The 22,345-nt window shown below is 43.9% G+C and overlaps 1 protein-coding gene across 2 annotated transcripts in view; it reads left to right on the forward strand.

Annotated features, from left to right (window-relative positions):
- Nucleotides 1–22,345, forward strand: part of CDH13 (cadherin 13) — a 1,174,890-nt gene that overhangs the window by 957,357 nt on the left and 195,188 nt on the right. The window lies entirely within an intron of this gene.

Raw genomic sequence — 22,345 nt, forward strand, 5'->3', positions numbered from 1 at the left:
TGTTCTCATATTGCTATAAAGAAATAACCTGAGACTGGGTAATTTATAAAGAAAAGAGGTTTAATTGGCTCACCGCAGGCTGTACAGGAAGCATGGCTGGGGAGGCCTCAGGAAACTTACGATTATGGCAGAAGGTGAAGGGGAAGCAGGTATGTCTTACATGGCTGGAGAAGGAGGAAAAGAGAGAAGGGGGAGGCACTACAAACTTTTAAACAACCAGATCTCATAAGAACTCACTGTCATGAGACCAGCAAGGGGGAAATCCACCCCCTTGATCCAGTCCCCTCCCACCAGGTTCCTCCTCCACATCGGGGATTACAATTCGATATGAGATTTGGGCAGTGACCCAAATCCAAACCATGTCAATCATTTATTTCATTTGCAAGTATGTATTCAGCACCTGTCATCCCAGGAGCTGTACTGAAGTGAATGGAGTCACAGCCCTTGATACGCTAACAGGACACGGAGAGCCACATGTGCCACTGTGATAAGTCAGATATTATGCTAAATGTAGGCATGGGTATGGCACAGTGTGGGGGCAGAAAACTCAATTCCCAGTTAGACAGGGATAAATTAGGGCAGGCTTCACATGGGAGTAACATTTGAGCTGACACTTAAGCTATAAGCACGTGCTTACCTGGGGGACACCTGGATGGAGGCTGTCCCAGACAAAAGGAGTGGTGTTTGCAAAGGCTCAGAAGTAGAGAAAGCATGACATGTTTGGCTAACCATGGCCAGGAATTAAGTACTGCTAGTATATAATGGATGAGGGGAGGAGTGGGAGGAAATGCTGGCAGAGGGGGACAGATCTCCAAGGGCCTATGGTGCTGTCCACAGAGTTTAAACGGTGTCCTGGTAGCGATAGGGAATCATGGGACGATGTAGAGAAGTATAGCAGAGTGATAGGCATTGAGAGTCAGGAAGATCATTTTAATGTGCTTGAGGTGGTGCTGTGCGACCAGTGGGACTATTTTTTGTGACCTGACCTACGGGAGAGGTAGGGAGAATAGAAAGAAGACAGGTGTGAGCAAATTAAGGAGGTAGAATTGATCAACTTGGTAAAAATTGGTGCAGGAAGGTCCAAAATCTAAGATCAAGGCAGTTCAACACCCAGTTTTCATTTCTGTTCATTTCTTTCTTTCTTTCTCTCTCTCTCTCTCTCTCTCTCTCTCCATTTCTTTCTCTCTCTCTCTCTCCATTTCTTTCTCTCTCTCTCTCTCTCTCTCTCTCTCTCTCTCTCTCTCTCTCTCTCTCTCGAGTCAGGTCAGGGTCTCCATCTGCCACCCAGGCTATAGTGCAGTGGTGCAATCTCAGCTTACTGCAGCCTCAAACTCCTGGGCTCAAGAGATCCTCCCACCTCAGCCTCCCAAGTAGCTGAGACTACAGGAGTGCACTACCATGCCCTGGCTTACTTTTATGTTTCTTTGTAGAGACAGGGTTTTGCTGTGTTGCCTAGGTTGGTCTTGAACTCCTGAGCTCAAGTGACCTGCCCACCTCGGCCTCCCCAAGTGCTGGTATTACAGACGTGCACCACCGCACCCAGCCTGTTCATTTCTAATAAGTCCATTGTTTTACTTCTTTTATTTGTTCTTATTAAAGTTTCTATGCTGTTGGAGTTAATTGTAAGTGGAAAGTTGAGAACGGCCAAATGTTTGGTTGGTTGCTGAGCAGAAGAGCAATACTTAGCATCTTTGTTACATAACAGATCTCTATTTGTGGGAGTTAATATTTATAAAAGAAAGAAAGATGCATTACCCATAGATGGTGCCGTTTATTCTGTTTATTTTTAAAATGCTTTTATGTTGTTAAAATCCTAGCCTTTGGTTTTGCATCTATAATGAAATTTGGGCAGATTGTATTTCAGCTGGCGTGGAAGGAAATGTGCTTTTTATTTACTTTGAAATAATGAAGATCTTTTCTCTTTTACAAAAATCATTACTGCATTTGTTCATCGATCCAACCAATGCACATGGGCGTTTGGAAAGCAGGTGTGGTCCCTGCCCTTCTGAAGCTGACAGTTGAGTCATTTATCCCTGAGTACACCCTCAGTATTTACCCGTTTTAAACAGGAACTCTTCCTTGAACATTGATAGAATGTCAGAAGTTAGTCATGAAGAACCAAGGGTGACTTTCAGTGGTTATTTAATATTTCAGACTTAAATACTCTTCCCACATGCTCCTCCCTCAAGACTTTCACACTTGCTAGCTCCTTTGTCTGAAAGTCTCTCCTCCAAAATATCCACATCTCCTCCTTATTCCTTTCATGACTTTATTCCAATGCAACCTTCTCAGGCCACCCTGTTTAAAACAGAGCCTTGGCCAGGCGCAGTGGCTCACACCTATAATCCCAGCACTTTGGGAGGCTAAGTCCAGGAGTTCGAGACCAGCCTAGTCAACATGGTGAAATCCCGTCTCTACAAAAAAAAAAAAAAATGCAAAAATTAGGCAGGTGTAGGGGCATGCCCCTGTAGTTCCTGGGGAGGCTGAGGTGGGAGGATCACTTGAGCCCAGGAGTTCAAGGCTGCAGTGAGCCAGAATCATGCCATTGCACTCCAGCCTGGGTAACAGAGCAAGACCCTGTCTCAGTACATAAATAAATAATAAAAGAAAACTGAGCCTCCGCCCTAGAACTATCTCCCTTTTTATTTTCTCTCTCCCTTAGCGCATACCACTATTGATCTTGTTTACCTCATCCAGAATGCAGGCTGTAGGAAGAGGGCATCTTCGTGACCTTGTCTATGGCTCTGTCCACACTGGCTAAAAGAATGCCTGGTCCTGGGTGGGTGAATGTTTGTGGAATGAGTGGATGGCCCCTCTCTGAGCTTCAGGTTTCTCTACTGAACACAGGGTTGTCAGGGGCGGTTAGTAGGGTGTGAGGGAAAAAGAGTAGCAGGGTCCCAGTATGCTTGGCTCTGTGGGGGCTGCTCCCAGCATTTTGGGCTGATCCGACTGCTTCTGCAGAGCAATGCTGGGCTGAAGTTGGTCTTGCTTTGCGCAGATGTTTCTGTGTTACCCAACACTTGGCTTAGTACTTTTTTCTCCATCAGGTCCATAAGACCATTTAAAGGAACGAAAAAAAATATGTTTTAAGGGTCTAGACCTAATGCTAGAAGTATCCCTTTGGAGAGATTTTTTTGGTTTGTTTTGAGGGACTTTTTGTTTGTTTAAACACTGAGCCTTTCAAAATTTAAGGTACTGCCTTATTGTGCAAATCACACATATTTCTAGTAGAAAAGAAAGGAAAAGATGTAGAGAAGGAAAGCATGCTTCCCATGGAGGGATAAATGGATCCTTCCCAGCCCACCCACTGTTCTGAGGCTGCTGTCCACAAGGGTTGTCAGGACACACAGGAGCCTGGGCGGCCAGGTCTCTCAGGAGTGGAGACATTCATTCCAGTCATGGGACATTTACCCAAACCACTGCAAAGAACCACCAATAACATAAGACCATGTGCTGACAGCCAGTGGAAATGGAGCTCAGAGTTGACAGAGCTCCGTGAAGACTGAGCTCTCTTGAACATGTAAAATTGCTGAGGACCTTAAGAAGACTCTGATCAACCATGTTGGCCCAGTTGGACGTTCATCCTGAACTCTAAGAGTCATGGTCCATCCGCTGAGCAGAATGGCCATTGGTGGGGATTACATTTAACCATTTAACCATGTGCGTTAATTTCCTAGGGATCCTGAAACAAATCACCACCAACCAGAGGGCAAAAAACAACTGAAATTTTTCAGTTTATTGACAATCCTAGAGCCCTGAAGTCCAAAATCAAAGCGTTGGTAGGCCTTGCTATCTCTGATGTTCCCAGGGAGGATCTCATCTGCTTCTGCCAGCATCTGGAGGCCTTGGTTCCTTAGTTTCCAGCTGCAAAGCTCCAGTCTCTGTTTCCACCTTCAGGGGCCCATCTCCCTGTGTCTTCTCCTCTTCTGTCTCCTATGAAAGGACACTTGTAGATTTAGGGCCCACATAGCTAATCCAAAATCATCTCATCTCCAGATCTTAAAGTTAATTACATCTGCAGAGACCCATTTTTCCAAATAAGATCACATTCACAGGTACTGGGGGTTAGGAGTTGGACATATATCTTGGGCGACCACCATTCAACACATACAAGTCCATGGAGAGAACACTCACCTCACTTTGAAGAGCTACCATTCTTAGTTCCTTTGATTTTTAAAGCTCGTATCTCTGTCCAGGATTATTGAGCATCTATTCTGTAGTTTTAACTGTAATAGCTTCCAGTTGCTGATTTTATTCTGTGCACCAGGTCGCATGGTCAGCCACATATAGGGATTGTCCCATTTTATCCTGATAATAGTGATGGAGGAAAGGTAAGATTGTTTTATTTTGCAGAACCACGACGTGTGGGCGTCAAAGAGTGTGATTGGTCCATGGCCACAGAGCTCTTTAAAACCAGAGCTGAAGCCGGGCATGGTGGCTCATGCCTATAATCACAGCACTTTGGGAGGCCACGGTGGGCAGATCACCTGAGGTCAGGAGTTTGAGACCAGCCTGGCCAACACGGTGAAACTCCATCTCTACTAAAAATTTAAAAATTTTTAAAAAAAAGAAAAAGCCGGGAATGGTGGCGTGTGCCTGTAGACCTAGCTACTCCAGAGGCTGAGGCAGGAGAATCATTTGAGCCCGGGAGGGAGAGGTTGCAATGAACTGAGATCGCACCACTGCACTCCAGCCTGGGTGACAGAGCAAGAGTCTGTCTCAAAAACATAAATAAATAAGCAAAAATAAAAGCAGATCTGAGATTTGTATCCTTAGTTTGGCTTTAAAGTCCTTGCTGTTTTCACTATGCCATAAGTGAGCAGAAGCAAAGAGTTAAAGCATGGCTTTTGCTTCCAAGCACCTCATAGCAGTGTGGAAGGGACAGAGAACTATCTATGGTTTATTCGGACATGATGTGGTATGTGCTACAAGGGAACTGTGTCAAGAGCTCTGCAATCTTTCTACCCTGGAACCGTTAGTAAAGGCTTCAAAGAGAAAGTGACCCCTGAGGTGGTCATTTGAGAACAGCAGGACTTGGCTGCATCTGAATGTAGAAAATTTCATGCTGGGCAAAGGGAACAGCATCTGTGAAGAAAGGCAAAAGTGAGTGGACCACCCACATGATCCCTCGATAGCATCCAGGGACTTCTGTAGGCTGTAGTCTTATGATGCTGAGACAATGTATTAGGCTATTCTTGCATGACTACAAAGAAATACCTGAGGCTGGATAATTTATAAAGAAAACAGGTTTAATTGGCGCATGGTTCTGCAGGCTGTACAGGAAGTATGGTGCCAGGCATCTATTATGCTTCTGATGAGGCCTCAGAAAGCTTACAATCGCGGCGGAGGGCAAAGTAGGAGTGGGCACGTCACATGGTAAAAACAGGAGCAAGAGGTGGGAGAAGGTGCCAGACTTAAACAACCAGGTCTTACGATAACCCACTCACTATTACGGGGACAGGACCAATCCATGAAAGCTCCGCCCCAGGATCCAGACACCTCCCACCAGGCCCCACCTCCAACATCGGGGATTACAATTCAGCATGAGATTTGGTGGGGACAAATATCCAAACTGTATCAGATGCCCCAGAGCCAGGACTTTGATTTTGAATTGCTACAGACACATGTCTCTGGTGGCTTCCTGTGTGCCATACCCTAAGCTGGCATGCATGGCCTTCCCTTCCTCAGCGGTGTGAGGCTGATAACCTCGGACCTCTTTCCACCTTCCTGCATGCTATAACCACTTCCCAGATCACTCCAAATTTATATTCTCTGTATCTCAGGATATGGCAAAGTGAGACACGACAGTAACCCAAACTAAGGCAAGGGCAGTGGGGATAAGGAGGATGGAGTCGTGCGAGAGTACTTTTCGAGAAGGAAATCCACAAGGATCTATGCAGCAGGCTGGGGAGAGAAGGCTCGACATGAGGGAGTCCCAGTTTAGACGCCCGGGTATGGGGTGATCAGGCATCTACGAGATCAGGGAAAGACTGTGCTTGGCTGGGGAACAACTGAGCTCGCTTTGGGCTGTGCTATGTTTGCAGTGCTCGTGACACATTCAGGTGTAAATGTCGAACGAGCAGTTAGAAGTGTAGATCTGGGAATCAGGAGACAGGTGGTAATGGAAGCTGTCAGAGTCCACGGGGGTGGGTAGAACGAAAGCTGGAGGAATAAGCAGAATCTCCAAGAAGAAGGTTGACCCTTAGAGACTTGGTGGAGATAGCTTAAAGAGCTGCCATGAGTGGCAACCTACCAAAAAAAAACTTATTCTCCCAAGCCCAACCCATACAGGGCTGGTGGAAAGAGCTGGGAAATAGGCTCCCAGGTGGAATCTTTGGGCTAGTACCAATAGGGGTTTTGGCTACTGGGGAGGTGAAGAGTAGTACTGTCTGTGCTCCAGGGCATAGCAGTTGAGAGCATAAGGTACAGGTACCCAAGAGGATGGGTTCCTATCCCAGTGCCACCATGTATATATATATGTAGCTGTGTGTCCCGGGACAAAATAATCCTCACCTGCACAATGAACACAGCAACCGTAGCAACTTCACAGGGGTATCTTGAAGACCGACTAAGGTAACCCACCTAAAGGGTTGAATACTATTTCCAGCATGTGGTAAGTGCTCAGTGCACGTAGCCATGATTATTATAATGACAGTGCATCTAGGTGGAGCCCAGATGAACTGGCAAGCGATGACTTCCTGTGGCCTGGAGCAGGAAGGTCTACAACTTGGGGGTAGAGCCACAAGGGAGCATGATGCACACAGGTGTGTTTGCACCTAAGGCTGAGGTTTCTCTTCCCACCGGCACAAGGCACTGAGGCACTGGGATTTCCTCCCAGAGAGAGGGCAATTGAGTTCAATTCCCCTCCACTTTGAAAATGGCTCTGGACGAGGGGCGGAAGAAAGGCAGAGACTCCGTTTATTGTTATTTTAAAAAATAAAACGAAAAGGAGCCCTCCAGGGGCATGTTTATGGGGTTTATTATTTGCAAAGAAAAGCACACTTGTCTTTATCAACATCCTATCTGTCTGGCAGGCTGAGCCAAGAAGGGCAAGACCAAATGTTAAGTCGTAACATTTGACTTCTTGTTCCTTGCTCTGCTAATGTTCCAGGCTGTTAATAGGCTTAGCCCTTGTCAGCACAGCCAATACAATTTCAAGAACAAAATGAATGATGGAGCCCAGATCAGAAAAGGGCTGCCTCGTGAGAGCAGGTCAGAGCAGTCCGTTAGGCATCTTGTGCAAATAATGCCAAAGAAAGGTGGTCAGGGAAGCTGACTGTACCAGGCATGAAATCACTGGGGGAGCCTTCCAGAATAGTCTGTGGCCGGGTTATTCTCACTGCCTTTTCTCCCTGGTCTACGAATTAGCTTTTGGACAACAGCTGTGGTGTAATTGGAATCCATCTTGTGTGATTTTTGTTTTCCCTCAGATGACTTAGAATTAGTTCAATTTATTTTCAAAAAGTATAACCCAATGACAGCAGAAAGGCCATGTCTCAAATTGCTTTCCTGTCCATGGCTAGAGTGGGTGGGTGTCATTTGCTGATTTATTACTCTGTCAGTGGGCTACTTTTGCTTCTAAAGATACCTGGAATTAGGGCCAGCAATAGAGCTCTAAACCAAAGTCAGCTTCGCACGACAATGCATTTGACTTAAGAGACCAGGGATAATGCTGATTAAAAGTAACCCTGCATGGCAAAATTTGATTAGGAGATCACATCTGAATGGGAACAGGTTCTAGGGAACAGAGGACGAATCGGGCTCAGCAAAGCCAACTCTGATTGCACTTTTCTAAGGGGAGGATGTGGTGCTGATTAAATGTCTGAAATTAGTGGGCAGGGACCATTAGCATGCAAAGGACTGACGTTAGGCAAAGGTCGTAAAGCTGGAATGGCTGCAAGTCGTGGCCGTTTAAAACCTAATTTTAGAAACATCCACCAACCCCTTGGTGGGCTTCTGTGCTTCTGTCACTGGGAGTCAGTAATTGAATTTTCTGGACGTTTTGACCAGTGTGTAACTTTGTGGAGCCGATTACACAGCAGAATGCAATTTTTAGCCTGACTTTAAAAGCATTACCTTCCACTGTGTGATTAGAAAACATACAGAGAGTGCCGCCCTTCTAACTGCACTTGATTTCGGGAAGAAAAAAGAAAAAGAATCACCTTGCTATTTCGTGTAACCTGGTAAGATTCATTTAGATTCCACGCAGATCATTTAATAACAGATTTTGTAAAATCTTAACATACGGAGCCACCATAAAACGTATTATCTTTTATTACCCATACAGAGAATGACATTTTAGATGGCAATAAATTGAAACCCAAGGAAAGCTATTTGCTTTCCGAGAGTGCTCGGTGAATGACAGGAATAGCAGTTTCCCAGTTTTACACGGTGGCAAATATGGCCCCCCAGGGTCATTGGAGACAGCCCCCAGCTGGCTTTGTTGAGATTTATCTGAACAACATTCTCTTGTCCCTCTTTTTTTTCTCTTTTTTTTTTTTTTTTTGGAAAGGTCATTTCCATCCAAACCTCACCACTTGAGGACCCAGTTGTCCTACCATAACATCCCTCCTCCCATCCCATGTACCTGGAGATGTGTGGCTGGCCTAGGGCTGAGCCTGGGGCTGGGACCAGCCAATGGGGCATCTGCCTTGAGGTGGAAAAGAGCCCAATCCATCAGCTCCAAAGCACCCGAAGCCTCCCTCTGCATAGACACCTCTCCAAAGGAGAAGGACCTTCCCTGCACAATCTTGGACAGCCAAAGCCTCATCCCCCTGCCATGCCCTGCAAAACCAGGCTTTCTAGAGACTGATTCAGCCTGTCTAACATTGCCCATGCCTGCCTTTGGACCTGTAACATCTGCAGACCATAAGAGCAACGCTGAGGCCAAATTTGCTGTGTGGTGATCAACATAACCATTTCTTGACTTATTCATTCATTGCACATTTACTGAGAGTGCCTGAGAGTAAACTAGTTTGTGTGATTTTTCCCCCGGGTGATTTAGAATAAGTTCAACTTGTTTTCAAAGACTATAACCCAATGACCACATACAGGCAGTGTCTTGGGACCTCAGTGTCTCAGGGGGCGAGGCACTGGGGATATGGCAGGAATAAGTCAGAGACAGAATCCTTGCCATCACCAAGGGCTGTAATAAGTACTTAGAAAGTGACTGACACATTGGAAACCACAGGCACTGAAGAGAAGCTTCTCTGGTATTTGATATTTACCACTTTATAGATGGCAGGACATTCATCTTCCTACTAGACAGATTTTGCAGGAAAAGGTCTGGTTGACATCACACTTCAAAGGATTGAAATGGAAATATTTTCAGGAGAAATGACAGAGGATGCTATCCTAGGAAGGCAGGCCCCCTGTGAAACTGGCAGGTGGGTGTGGAATGAGGTGCGGCTGGTGAGGCCATGCACCACGTGGAGCCAGGAGCATCTCGGCATTGGTCATCTCAGTGTTGCAGGAAGCTCAGCGGTCACCCTCCAGAGAAGGTGTATTCGTTTCCTGTGGCTTCCATAACAAAAGACTACAAAATCTGTGGCAGACAGCAGCACAATATATTATCCTACAGGGATGGAAGTCAGAAGTCCAAAATGAGTCTCGCTGGGCCAAAACCGAGGTGTCAGCAGTTCTGGATTATTTGTGAGGGCTCCAGGGGAGAATCCATTTTCTTGCTTTTCCATCTTCTAGAGGCCACTGGCATTCCTTGGCTCAGGGCCTCTTCCTCCATCTTAAGGCCAGCAGTGTAGTGTCTTTCCTCCTCTCCCTGTCTCCCCATGTCCCTCCCTCTTTTCCTCCCCAGGCTTAGTCCTTCTCCCTTCCTCTCCCACTTTTTCTCCCTCTCCCTCTCCCTCCCTTTTTCCTCTCTACCCCTCCCCCTCCCTCTTTCTCTCTCTCTCCCTCCCTTTCCCTCTCCCTCTCCCCCAACACCATCCTCTCTGCTTCCATCATCCATCTACTCCCCGACACTGATGTTTCTGCCTCCCTCTCATGAGGACTCTCATGATCACATTGAGCCCATTCAGTTTTCCGGGGTAGTCTCCCCATTTCAAGATCCTTAACAAAGCCTCTTGTGCCACCTAAGGTAAAATATTCACAGGTTCCAGGAATTAGAACATGGCTATCTTTGATAGATATTATTCTGTCTGCCATAGAAGATACAAGAGCTTCTAGATACAGAAGCCTGGTGGCATTTAGAGCTCACTTCCATCGTGCTCGATACATGAACCTGACGTTGAGCATCTCACAGCATAATCACAGGACAGATGTGTGAAGGGAAAATTGCTATGCAATGTCATTAACTCAACCAAGAGACAAACACTCACCATGACATGCAGCCAGGGCTAATACAGAGGAGGAAGGAGTGACTCTGGGAAGACAAAGCTTCATGATGGAGGCAACCTTCAAGCAAAATTTCAAAGGATAAGTGATTGTTTCCTGGAGCTTGGGAGGTGGGGGCGGGGAATGTGCAGGGAGGGCAGAGGGTGCAGCATGAGCCAAGCAACAGAGAGGCAGAGGAGTGAAAAAGTCTTAGACGGTACGAATTACAAATAGCTCAGCTTTACAGAATACAACACTCAGTGAGGAAAACAAACAGACGAGGCCATGAAGAGTTTGTCTTTCATGCTTGAAAAACAGACATTATCCTGTAGCCGCTGAAGGGTTTTAGGGAGAGTCCTTGGTCAGGTGGTAGCTGGCCAGCTCACTCTGGCTGGGTTTGGGTTGGAGAGGGGCATAGAAGGAAGCAGGGGGACCAACCTGGAAGCTGTTGCGTACGTCAAAGAAGAAGAGATGGGGCTTGAGGTCATGTGCACACAGGGTTGATGGAGAAAAGGGGACGGACTCCAGAGGAAGGGGAGGTAAGATCGAGAGCACTGGATGAGCAGTTTTTTGAGGTAAGAGAAGGGGAATTGCTACAGACACTCCCAGGGGCCGCCAGAGACGATCCCTCCGGGAAGAAGGGCCAGGTTGTAGGAAGAGAGGTTCTGATATTGGCCCATGGAAGATAAGAGAGAGCATCCAGTGGGGACATCTATAACAAGACAGAAAGCAGGTGAGAGAGGAAATCGTGGTGCTATTTAGTGTCTTAGAGTCTGTTTTTTCTAGAAATGGAGATTAAGAAAAGAAAGTTTCAGTCAGAGAACTTTTGGAAAACTATGATTTCCATTTTTCACTTAAATTGTATCATAAATGGGTGAGTTTTAAAGTAAAACATATAAGGGTACATCTTGACCTGCATTGAGTCATACGTTCATTCAGAACAACGCTAACCAAAGTGTGCCCCTAGATTGACAACATCAGCATCTCCAAGAAACTTGTGAGAAATTCGGATGCTTTGGCCCTTCCCTGATCCTTCTGAATCTCTTAAATGCTGCAAGTAGGCTGTCAACCTGTGTTTCAGTACACCCACCAGGGGATTCTTTCTTTTTTAAAAAATTTTATTTTTAATTTTATTTTTTTGAGACGGAGTTTTGTTCTTGTTGCCCAGGTTGGAGTACAGTGGCATGATCTTGGCTCACTGCAACCCCTGCCTTCCGGTTTCAAGTGATCCTCCTGCCTCAGCCTCCCAAGTAGCTGGGATTATAGGCACCCACCACCACACCCAGCTAATTTTTGTATTTTTAGTGGAGATGGGGTTTCACCATGTTGACCAGGCTGGTCTCAAACTCCTGACTTCATGATCCACCTACCTCTTCCTCCCAAAGTGCTGGGATTACAGGTGTGAGCCACTGCGCCCAGCTGGTACAAGCACTTTGAAGAAGCAGTGACTCTGACACTATGTCTTAGGTACCTGCTATATACCAGGCATAATGTTGCTATGTCAGGGCCCAACGTCTAGAAAACAAAAGCTAATGTGGCAAACAGTAGATGGTGAAAATATAAAAACCATAGAGAAAGAGCATCTCAATTACATTTTATTTTACTTTGCTGTTACGATCTTGTCTGAATCTAAGATTAGCCTGTTCCGTTCTGCTCCTAACCAACCATGTGCTCTTGGGATTCGCTCTGTTTCCTCCCACTGTGAGCTCCTCAAAGGTAGGGCAGGACGAGAAGGCCTCTAAGGTACTTTTGAGAACTTGTGTCTCTTCATCTCACAGACCTTGACTCTAGGCACGCTGGTGGCCCTGTCTTAGCCTGATGCCTCCATCTTATTCCCAGACCCTTCTTCCTTCTCCGAATTCTCTCCCCTCACACCCATCCTTCAAAGCTCAGCTGCAGTCTTACACTAACCTGAAGCCACTGAAAAGCCACTGAAGCACTCCCAGTTAGTAGACAGCTAACTTAGCACAGGTTGCCTGCTGCCCTGGGGAGCCACTTACATATCTTTTGTCTTTACCCAAGCCATGGCTTCCCTGAAGGTCGTGAGCATACTTTTTCTTGTTCCTTTGGTGTCCTGAACAGAACTAGAATCAGCTTTCCTTTCTTGTTCAATGACTATATGTAATAGAGTTTAAGGATTAAAGATCTCCCACCTTCTTCCATAGAATTTGACTTTCAGTCTAAGACCCCATCTCTAATCCTATGGTAGGATATGCCCTTCTGCAGGAATCGTTGCTTAGTCTCTTCCAGTCTCCACCTCTCCACCTATAATGTCTAGGTCAACTGGCCTCTCCTTTGTAATTCCACAGAACTCTGCGCTTACCCCATCTCATTGTGCTGAGCTCATCCGGGTGTTAGTCTCCTCCACGGGACTTGATTCCTATTACTTATTTGCACCATCCAGAACAATGCCTAGCATGCAGTAAGTGCTCAATCAATGTTTGATGGATTAAATAAGCTCCGTTTAGCTTTCCTGAGCACCCCACATTCTGACCCCCTTCATGTAGACCTTAATTGGTATTAATACCATTCTGATAACACTTATCTCATCTGACCTTACTTGCTTGCTCTTTGTTCATCTCTCTGGACCAGGAATGCACCAAAAGCAGGGTCTGTATCATTCATCACATCCTATCTGTTGCTTGAGCCTAGTAGACACTAAATAAATGTCTCAGTGAACTCACACTGAATGTCAAGTATTTGCCACCTTGAGCCTACAGGAGATGCTTTTTCCAGGGGTGCTAGGAACACCATTGGCAGTTTATTCACTGTAACTCATCAGCAGCAGGAGAAGATGCACACGTTGCCTGGCAATGTTTTATTTGATCTTGGTGTCCCTCAACCTCAAATCTATCATTTAGGTTATTCCAGCCACATATGTCTAAGAGACAGTGTTTATTTCCCCTGCTGCTCCTCCACCCTGCCAGCTTTGTCACAACCAGTAAATCTGGGGAAATGAGCACCGCCTTCTCCTTGCCCACCAGCCCCCAGCCAGGAATGAAAAAAAAATAAAAAATAAAAAATAAGAAAAACAGGTGACAGCCAAGAACATGAATGTTCACATTCGTACCGAGAGGCAAGGTGGGAAGAGGCTTAAAGACAAACACCAGTCAAACCAGGCTCACCCCTGCTGCCTGGGAAGATGGAAGAACATCGCTCAACCTCTGCAGTGGGAATAAGGCACATTTTATGAGGATGTGTAAGCGGTTCCTGCTGGATTTATGGAGTACCTATTCCCAGTGTTATGTGGCCAGAGTGGTTAAATCAAACTCCAGACAGACAACAACTCGTTCTGCTTCAGATAGTGTTTTCACCAATCTGTTGCAGTATTTATAGACCAGGTGTCAGGTGCAGCCAGGCCGGGGATGAATGTGGTCCCTGTTTAGGCTCCATATTGCCAGGATGCTTGGGATGCCCAGCTGATTGGGGTAAAGCTAAAGAGGAAATGAATGAATGAATTCCATTACATCTTTGCTATGTAGCTCATGTTAATGTTTCTCATTAACAATACCTTAAATATTAGACTACAAAGGGATTTGTTACCAAAAATGCCTTCTTACAGCTTTCCTTGACTCCTAAAGCAGAATGTACGTGCTAGAGCCCATTCTCGCTGGCTCACAATAGCCGACTGGTGTCTCTGTTTCCAACTACATGCTTTTGGAGTGAAATCATCTGGGTAGCTTGAAGTCAGCTATGGTAGGAGTAGTTAATTGACTACCAAAATTGACAACAGTACAAATCAGGAGAATCTGTTCTTAAACAGTTACAGGTATACCCCTCTATTCATTATTTTTTATATATTATATAGAATCATATATTTATATATTAGTATATAAACATACAGTGTATAAAACATGTTATATAATTGTCATGTAATAGTTGTAATCAATATTATGCCATAATATGTAATCATATTTATGTAATAATGGGCTAATTATGTTATAATATGACTAATTGTTACATAGCTATGATGTCCCAAGCAGTGAATTTTATCTCCCAGGCAGAGAGACAAAACCTCTAAACAGGAAAAGGCCCCTGATTTCAAGAAGCTTGGATTGTCATGGCCACAATAGCCACTAAACAAGTAATCCATAAACAAGCACATTATAGACTGTGGTAGCAGTAGGTGCTGGGGAAAACGGCACCCATTATCTACTGCTGCATTAAAAATTATCTCAAAACTTAGTGACTTGAAACAAGAAGGGTTTATTATCTCACAGTTTCTCTGCTCAGGAATCTGGGCATTTCTTAGCCATGTTCTCTGCTTGATGGGCACTCAGAGAGCTACAACCACTGTGTTCAGAATCTGCTGTCTCGTTGGAAGATTTGTCTAAGGAAGGCTCCACTTCCAAGTTCACTCAATGGCTGTTGGCAGCATTGTTGGCAGTTGCTTTTGGCTCTTCCTCAAGGCCACCCTCAGTTTCTTGCTACATCTTCAAAAGACTTCCCAAAAATTCTACTAAGTAATAGCAGTACCGTCTTTCGAGCATTTACATATGCCAAGCTCTGTATTTAGCACTTTACCTCTTTTAATTCTCACTTATCCTGTAAGGATTATTCTCCCCCACTTTACAGATGAGGAAATGGAGGCAATGAGAACATAAGCAGCTTGGCTGGGATCACTCAGCTACTAAGTCGTGGAGACAAGGTGATAATAATTGATCACACAGTGATTGCCTCCTTCTTAAGTGTCAGTCATCCTGTTGTGCACAAAGGTCCCTGGCTTCGTGGAGCTTCTGTGCTGTGAATAATGACCATCAGCCAAGGAGCAGGAATTCGCCTGGAGCAAGAAGTAGAGGTGAAATGTTTGAAATGGAAAAAGTGGGGTACCATGGAAAGAAATTCAGTCTGGACAAACTGTAAAGAGGGATGTAGAGTGCAGTTCAAGACCAGGCGAGAGAGAGATGGGGTACTGTGTGGGTTAATGGGAAAGGCTTTTTCCATGTCACATCTATTTGTTGATTTTCCCCCCACAGCTACCACTACGCTTGTTATTAGTGATAAATGTTCCGTTAAATGCATACTGGTATGGAAGTCATCGTAGCTGTGCAAAACATTGAGGGTCTGGTGATTGATTAAGTGCCAGATTTAATGGCTTGGCTTGATTCTTTTTTCAAGATGAAATGTTTGGTTTTCAAATCAGTGTGATCAGTGAACCTGGCCTGTGTCTATGGAGATTCACTCGAGGCTTTTTCTTGGAGACATACCATCTTGCTTTTGTTTGTAGGATATATATTAGCTGGTAGCTAGTCGACACCCAGGAGGAGATAGCAAATGCAATAGAAATGCATGACTGCAGAACTCAAACCAGGAGAGCAGCTTGACTCTCTTAGATATGTCTTACAGATCAGATAGCTTCCAATAAAATCAGAGGAGCCAATTTAATTTTTCCAGTTTTGACACCGTGCATTTCTTCCTCCAAATAAAATTCTATCTCCTTGAGCTGGAGTTCCCCAAAGTATAAGTCATTCCCTGAGAATAAATGACTTTGCTTTGGAAATGCCACTGATATGCTCAGACCTTTGAGATATAATTTAGTTCAGGGAAACAGTAATATATCATCATTATCAATAATGAAAGTAAATCGCCCACCTTGTGTGCTGAGTACTGGCTATGTGTTGTGGCCAAAGGCATGGTCCTTGCCCTTGAAAACTTTGTCATCCACTTAGGGAGATAGTAAATGGGCATTCAAAATAAAGCAAAACAGGGCACATAGCCTTCATATTAAACAAGGTAAGCTAAGCATGGTCATAAACAGCCCTTAAATCTAAAAAATTGCTTATGTCTTGCTCACATCACAGTCTAAAGCAGGTCAGCAAAGGGGCTTTGCGCTATTTAGTCATTTGGAGATCCAGGTTTCTTCCTTTTTGGGAAACAGAAAGTGTGGAAGGTTATGTGGGAGGTTTAAGGACCACAGCAAGTACATAACTTTTGCTCACATTCCACTGACCACAGTCAGCCACACAAGTCCATCTGACTGCAAGGATGCCTGGGCTGTACAGTCTAGCCATATGCTCCTGGAGCCTGAGGAAATAGGATCCAGTGAACACACAACATTGTTTTCACCACAAGTTCCTTTGCTTGCAAGCAACTGAAACTCATTTGGGCTGGTTTTGGTACCTAAAAGACACTCTTGAGTATACACTGGTAGGAGTTACAGAATCAAGGAAAGCATCGAAGTCAGGGGCCAGCAAACCTCCAGTCCTTAGCAGCCAAGCTGCTTCTTCCTGGCAGAGCAGCACCTTTTGCAAAATTCAGCACAAAAGTTGTTTGGAGTTGGAGCTGATTACACATCTTTCCTCTGAGCCTTGAACCAAAGAAACACAGAATCAGGAGAGGCCCAGGGAGAATACAACTTGATCTTGAGAATGAGGTTGACCTTGATCATGGGGCCGCCTTCTCACTGATAAGTTCACTCACTAGTGACAGGGCAGCTGGACAAGTGAAGGTGAAGCTGGAAGAGTGAAGAGGCAGGGTGCCTTCCTCATGGGCAGAGAGAAGCCCAAGGGTGGTGAGTTTCCTCCCAAAACGTTCAAGGCAAAAATCCCTCTGTTAGTCCCAGGAGTTCCATGGAGAAATGCAAGAGGTTTTACCCTACATTCCTGTTTTCCTGACTCTCAGTCCCACATTTTCTGTTTTCAGAATCCAGTTGTCCCAGCTTGAATTAGGGAGCTACCTGTGAATTAGTCAATTCTTGGCAAGGGAGACAGATACGACACGTGGTCACAGGGGTCTATTTCTCTGCATCAGAATTTCCTCCTGGAGAATGGGGCATCTGTGGGCTGGACACCTAAAGAGAATCTCTTCCACCAGAGTAGCAAATGCAGAGTGGCCAGCAAGGGATACAGAATTAAAAATAGGTGTGTATATTTCAAGTAAGAGTGACTCCGAGAGCTAGGAAATTAGGGGGTGACTTTCCGGAAAAGACTCTGAGGATCGGGAAGTAGGTCAGAGGGAAGCAGAAGGTGTTCTGATCGTGTATGAGCCAGGGAGTTCATGTGGCATTTTCTCTAATTTTTAAGTGCAAACTGGGTCTTTTACATTCCAAAGGAGGTGACTTTTATTATTGGTTTTGGGGATTTTGTTACTGTTCCCGTTGTGAAAGCAGTAACGTTCATTATAGAAAAATCCCCAAATCATAACAGGCCAATAAACTTTTTATATTAGAATTGCTTTTGAAAGTGAAAACTTGGGCAGGGCACAGTGGCTCATGCCTATAATCCCAGCACTTGGAGAGCCTGAGGTGGGAGGATCGCTTGAGCCCAGGAGTTCAAGACCAGCCTGGGCAATACAGGGAGACCCTGTCTCTACAAAAAATACAAAAAGTAGCCAGGTGTGGTGGCATATGCCTGTGGTCCTAGCTACTTGGGGTGCTAAGTTGGGAGGATCCCTTGAGCCTGGGAGGTCGAGGCTGCAGTGAGCTGTGCTCATGCCACTGCACTCCAACCTGGGTGACAGAGCAAGACCCTGACTCACACACAAAAAAAGTGGAAACGTGGAAGCAACCCAAATGTTCATCCAATAGGGACTGATTAAGTAAATTATAGTGGATCTATACATTGGACTATTAGACAGCTGTTAAAATGAATAGCTCTGTAAGCACTGAGATAAAAGTGATATGGTAAAACAAATTTTGTCACTATATAAACAGTATTACTTTGATGAAATATGTATGTATATAAATATGTGTATTAAATATGTGGATATTTAAATGTACCTGTGTGTGTGTCTACTTGTGTAGTAAAAAGGAGATAGCTATCAATATTTGCCTCTCAGAGGTGGGGCTGGGCAAGGGTGCAGGAGAGTTCTTTGAAATGACTGTTATTTTTATGTTGCTTACAATAATTGGATATTACTTCAGTAATAAAAATATTTTGAAGGTCAGCCTTAAGTTTGCCAGAAAATTTAGACTTTTGAAACCTCATCGCAAACTTTGCAATTTATCTACATAACAGTCTAATTGATTCTCTACTAGGTTAATCAATCTATTTTTTCGTTATAGGTGCAAAGTTTTATTTACTTCAGGAAATGGAAAATGGTTCATTTTCTAAAATTATTTATAAAATTTGTTGAACTACGAGAGTTATGCCAATGTGTCCTTCCCTTGTGCTACCATAAGAATTTGTACATACCTCTGCTTAGCTTTGATTTATTTTATTGCAGTAATATGTGAATATGACTGTCCTCAGTGCTAAACTTTGACCTCCTTGGAGAAGGAGACTTGTTTTTCCATCACTGTATCTCCAGTACCCAACACAACATTTGCACAAGAAGTTCATTAACTGCCAATTAAATAGATGCATACACTAATTAAAGAAAGAATTAAACCAGGCGCAGTGGCTCATGCTTATAATCCCAGCACTTTGGGGGGCCAAGGTGGGCAAATTGCTTGAGCTGAGGAGTTCAGGACCAGCCTGGGCAACATAGGGAGACCCCGTCTCTACAAAAAATACAAAAATTAGCTGGGTATGGTGGTGTGTAATTATAGTCCCAGCTACTCAGGAGGCTGAAGTGAATGGATTGTTTGAGCCAGGAAAATCGAGGCTGCAGTGAACCATGATCACATCACTGCACTCCAGCCTGACTGACAGAGTGAGACCCTGTCTCAAAATAAATAAATATATTTTTTAATAAATAATTATAGTAACTTTCCCTGGGCATACAAAAAAAGTTTCTGTTTGAGGGAAACTGTTAAAAGAGAAAATGATGTATTCATAAAATGATAAGAGTACTGTTTTGAAGAACCTATTTTGATACTATTGTATGATGTGATAGCTCCTATGCTTTCTTGCTAATCAGATAATTGATCATAGTGTCATTGCAATAGTTGCAATATTAGTCAAGACTGCCTTATTCCTACTACAGATCATCTGAATCAAGTGTCTTGAGGAAAGCCAAAATGTATTAGCTCATGGAATTCGCAAAATCTAAGGAGTAAATTCTGGCTTCAAGGATGACAACTAGGGGGCTCATATGATGTTAAAAAAAAAACAACAGCAAACTCCATCTCTACCTCTTAGTCTGTGTTACCTTCATTCTCAGGTTGACTTTCTTTGTGTGGTTACAGGTGGCCACTGCTAGCTCCAGATGGATGCCCTAACCACCTCCAGGTTTAACAGAAGGAGAACTTCTTTTCCTTAAGCATTCTAAAAGAACTCAAGAACAATGTCCTGGAATTGAATTTCAATCTCAGGGTGGACTCACTTAGGTTATGTCTTCATCACACGATGATAGGAATGGAAAGCCCTGATTGGCCAGGCCTGAACCACGTGACCATCCCTTGATCAGGAGTGGGCTCAGCCTCACCCACCTGAACTGTACCTGTACTGAGGGTGAGGAAGGGGTGATGCCCAAGGGAATTAGAGCATAGGTACCAGAAGAAGAGAGAGTTGGTATCAGGACAGCCAAGCAGCGTACTCCTGCTATAGTGAATCCTTGAGGCAGTCCTGTAGCATGTCCCCACAGCAATCTGCAGGTTGGAGAAGAATGAATGCTATGAGGACTTTACTTCCTTGTTATGCCACGGTCGTAGATTCACCCAGTCTCCCAATTTGCTTCACTGGGCAATATCGGGAGCTGTCCTTTAGAGACCAGCCCTGTCTGAGATCAAAAGCTAAACTTTCTCGTAGGACTGGTATAAAAGTTAGTAACATCCTCTTGAATAAAAATATTGAAATATGGGTAAAAAGCCTGAAAACATTCATACCTTTATCCTAGTAATTCTACATCTTGGGATCTATCAGTCAAAAACAAACCAAAAAAATAAAAAATAGCCAAAATATATATAAGCCTTTGTGAATAAAGATGTTAATTGCAATGTTATTTAAAATTGTCAACATTTTGAAAACTGCAAATAACCAAGAGGCCTAATAAGAGAAGACAAGTAAATTATAAAATATACATATGATATATTGATTATATTGTTGTTAACAATATAATCAATATAACAACAATTGTTAACAATTGTTAACAATATAGATGTTGTTAATTAACATCTAGGAATTATGTTGGTAAATGATATTATATGGGAAAAATAATATGGTATTTGCCACAATCTCTTCAATATTGGAGGAGAATTCACATAATTTTTATGTCAGTAATTGTGTGCTTTCAAAAATAAGTACAATATTTTATGACAAAAGTAAAAGTGTTATACAAGAAATTAGACCTGTGCTGTTCAGGCTAGTGGTTAACCTGTTCAGAGACACTCGGGAAAGATTTTAAAGGTGACCAGTTTACTGGTTTCCTATGGCCCAGCTGCAGAAATTATGGCCAATAGTACATCCAATCCAGCTTGCCAGTGATGACAAGCAGCAAGCCCCTTCCATTAGGCTCAAGTTTTCCAGCTTCAGCTTGAGAATAGATGGGATTTCAAGCATCTATACTGAGAGGTGCCAACGAAACCAGCCAGGAGCAAAATTACCAGAATTCTTGAACCAGGCAGAACCAGGGCAGATGGCATCTCAAGCACCTTCACGGAGCAGTGCCAGCTGACCCAGCCAGAACTGGAACTGGATACCATGTCAATTCCACTTGCACGCAGCAATCAGAGAACTCTGTGACCTTCGATCCTGGGGGAGCTGGAATTGAAACCAAAACATGAGGCATAGAGCTGTCACAGGAGCACACTAACTTCCCACTCATCACCGTGAATTGAAGTGGAGGGTCTTAACAAACCACCCAACAGAACCGATACTCCTTAAAGTAGTAGCTCAGAAGCCACTCAGAAGTTAAAGGAACAGCCGGTGAAAAATGTCCCCATGAGCAGACAGCTAACTGCACTTCAAAATACTTTAAAGTTTATGAGAGAGCTAGCATTGAGTTATTGAAATTTACCATGTAAACTTAGGACTTTAGAAGAAAATTAGACATCCTCCATTGCGTTTTTGTTCTTTGCTTCCTGTGATATTTCTTAATTATCGGTGGGTATAACCAGCTGTTTTTGAAGCCGTCATACTGGTAGGACTATTTATGTGAGTTGTAAACACCTATTATTTTTGTTACTGAAGGTAGTTCAACTTGGACTCTCTGTGTGAGTGGTTAAGAAATCTATCCAATGTGGGTTAAGCAAATAAGGAAAATTATTGCCTTCATTAGCTGAAAAGTTCACAGGCGGGGCTAGCTTCAGGAGTGGCGTGATGAAGTGGCTCCAGTACAACCACTAAGAATCATTTCTTTTCTGAGATTCAAGTATAATTAATTCTCTTAGGATATTACCTTTGTTCTTGGATGCAGGGGCTTCTCCTGCCTTACTCCTCCTGTGGTCATAAGATGACTCCTCTAGCTCCCCCTGCTAAATGCTTCCAGGTCCACACCACAGGGAAACAGAACTTCCTTCGCCTAACTGTCAAACACAGGGCATGGACTTATCATTATATCACTGGAATAAGATGCACTGACTAGCTTCTCCTAATTAGGACTCATTCCGAAAGTTCTATGGGTAGGAGATAGAGAAAGGTAATCCCGACCCAAACTGTCTGAGCAGAGAATAAGTAAAGGATAGGTCCCCAGAAGAAATGTGGGGTGCTGCATTACCAGACAAATGGTATGCTTGTGGACCGATTCAAGCAGAAACCTACTACCGAATACAATTTAAATGTAGGGGCTGTTATTTACCATGACTACACTCTTCTTCGTCTTAGGATCAGGGCTATTTGGTTAGTTGTTTTGACTATATAAACATGATAGCCAAATCTTTGTCAAATATTCAGATGAAAAACACACATGTAAAGAGAGAGAATAGTGCAATAGTGCTTGTGTTAAATGTATCAAATCATTATTGGATTAAATGCATCTTCCAAATTTAACAGCATGTACAACAAAAAATACCTGAAAGAAGTGTGATACAAGTGACTTTAAACCTCAGGGGTTTTTTTTCCCCATCTGTAAAATGGGAACGATTATTGCAAGTTGAGCTGCTTGTTGAAAAGATTAACAAGGATTTCTGTAAAGTGCGGTAATGCAATGCTTGCCTCATCAGATTTTCAGTAAATGCAAGTTCCTAAAGCTGCCATCT

Source organism: Chlorocebus sabaeus, chromosome 5 (assembly GCF_047675955.1).
Source record: "Chlorocebus sabaeus isolate Y175 chromosome 5, mChlSab1.0.hap1, whole genome shotgun sequence".
Lineage (NCBI taxonomy): Eukaryota > Metazoa > Chordata > Mammalia > Primates > Cercopithecidae > Chlorocebus > Chlorocebus sabaeus.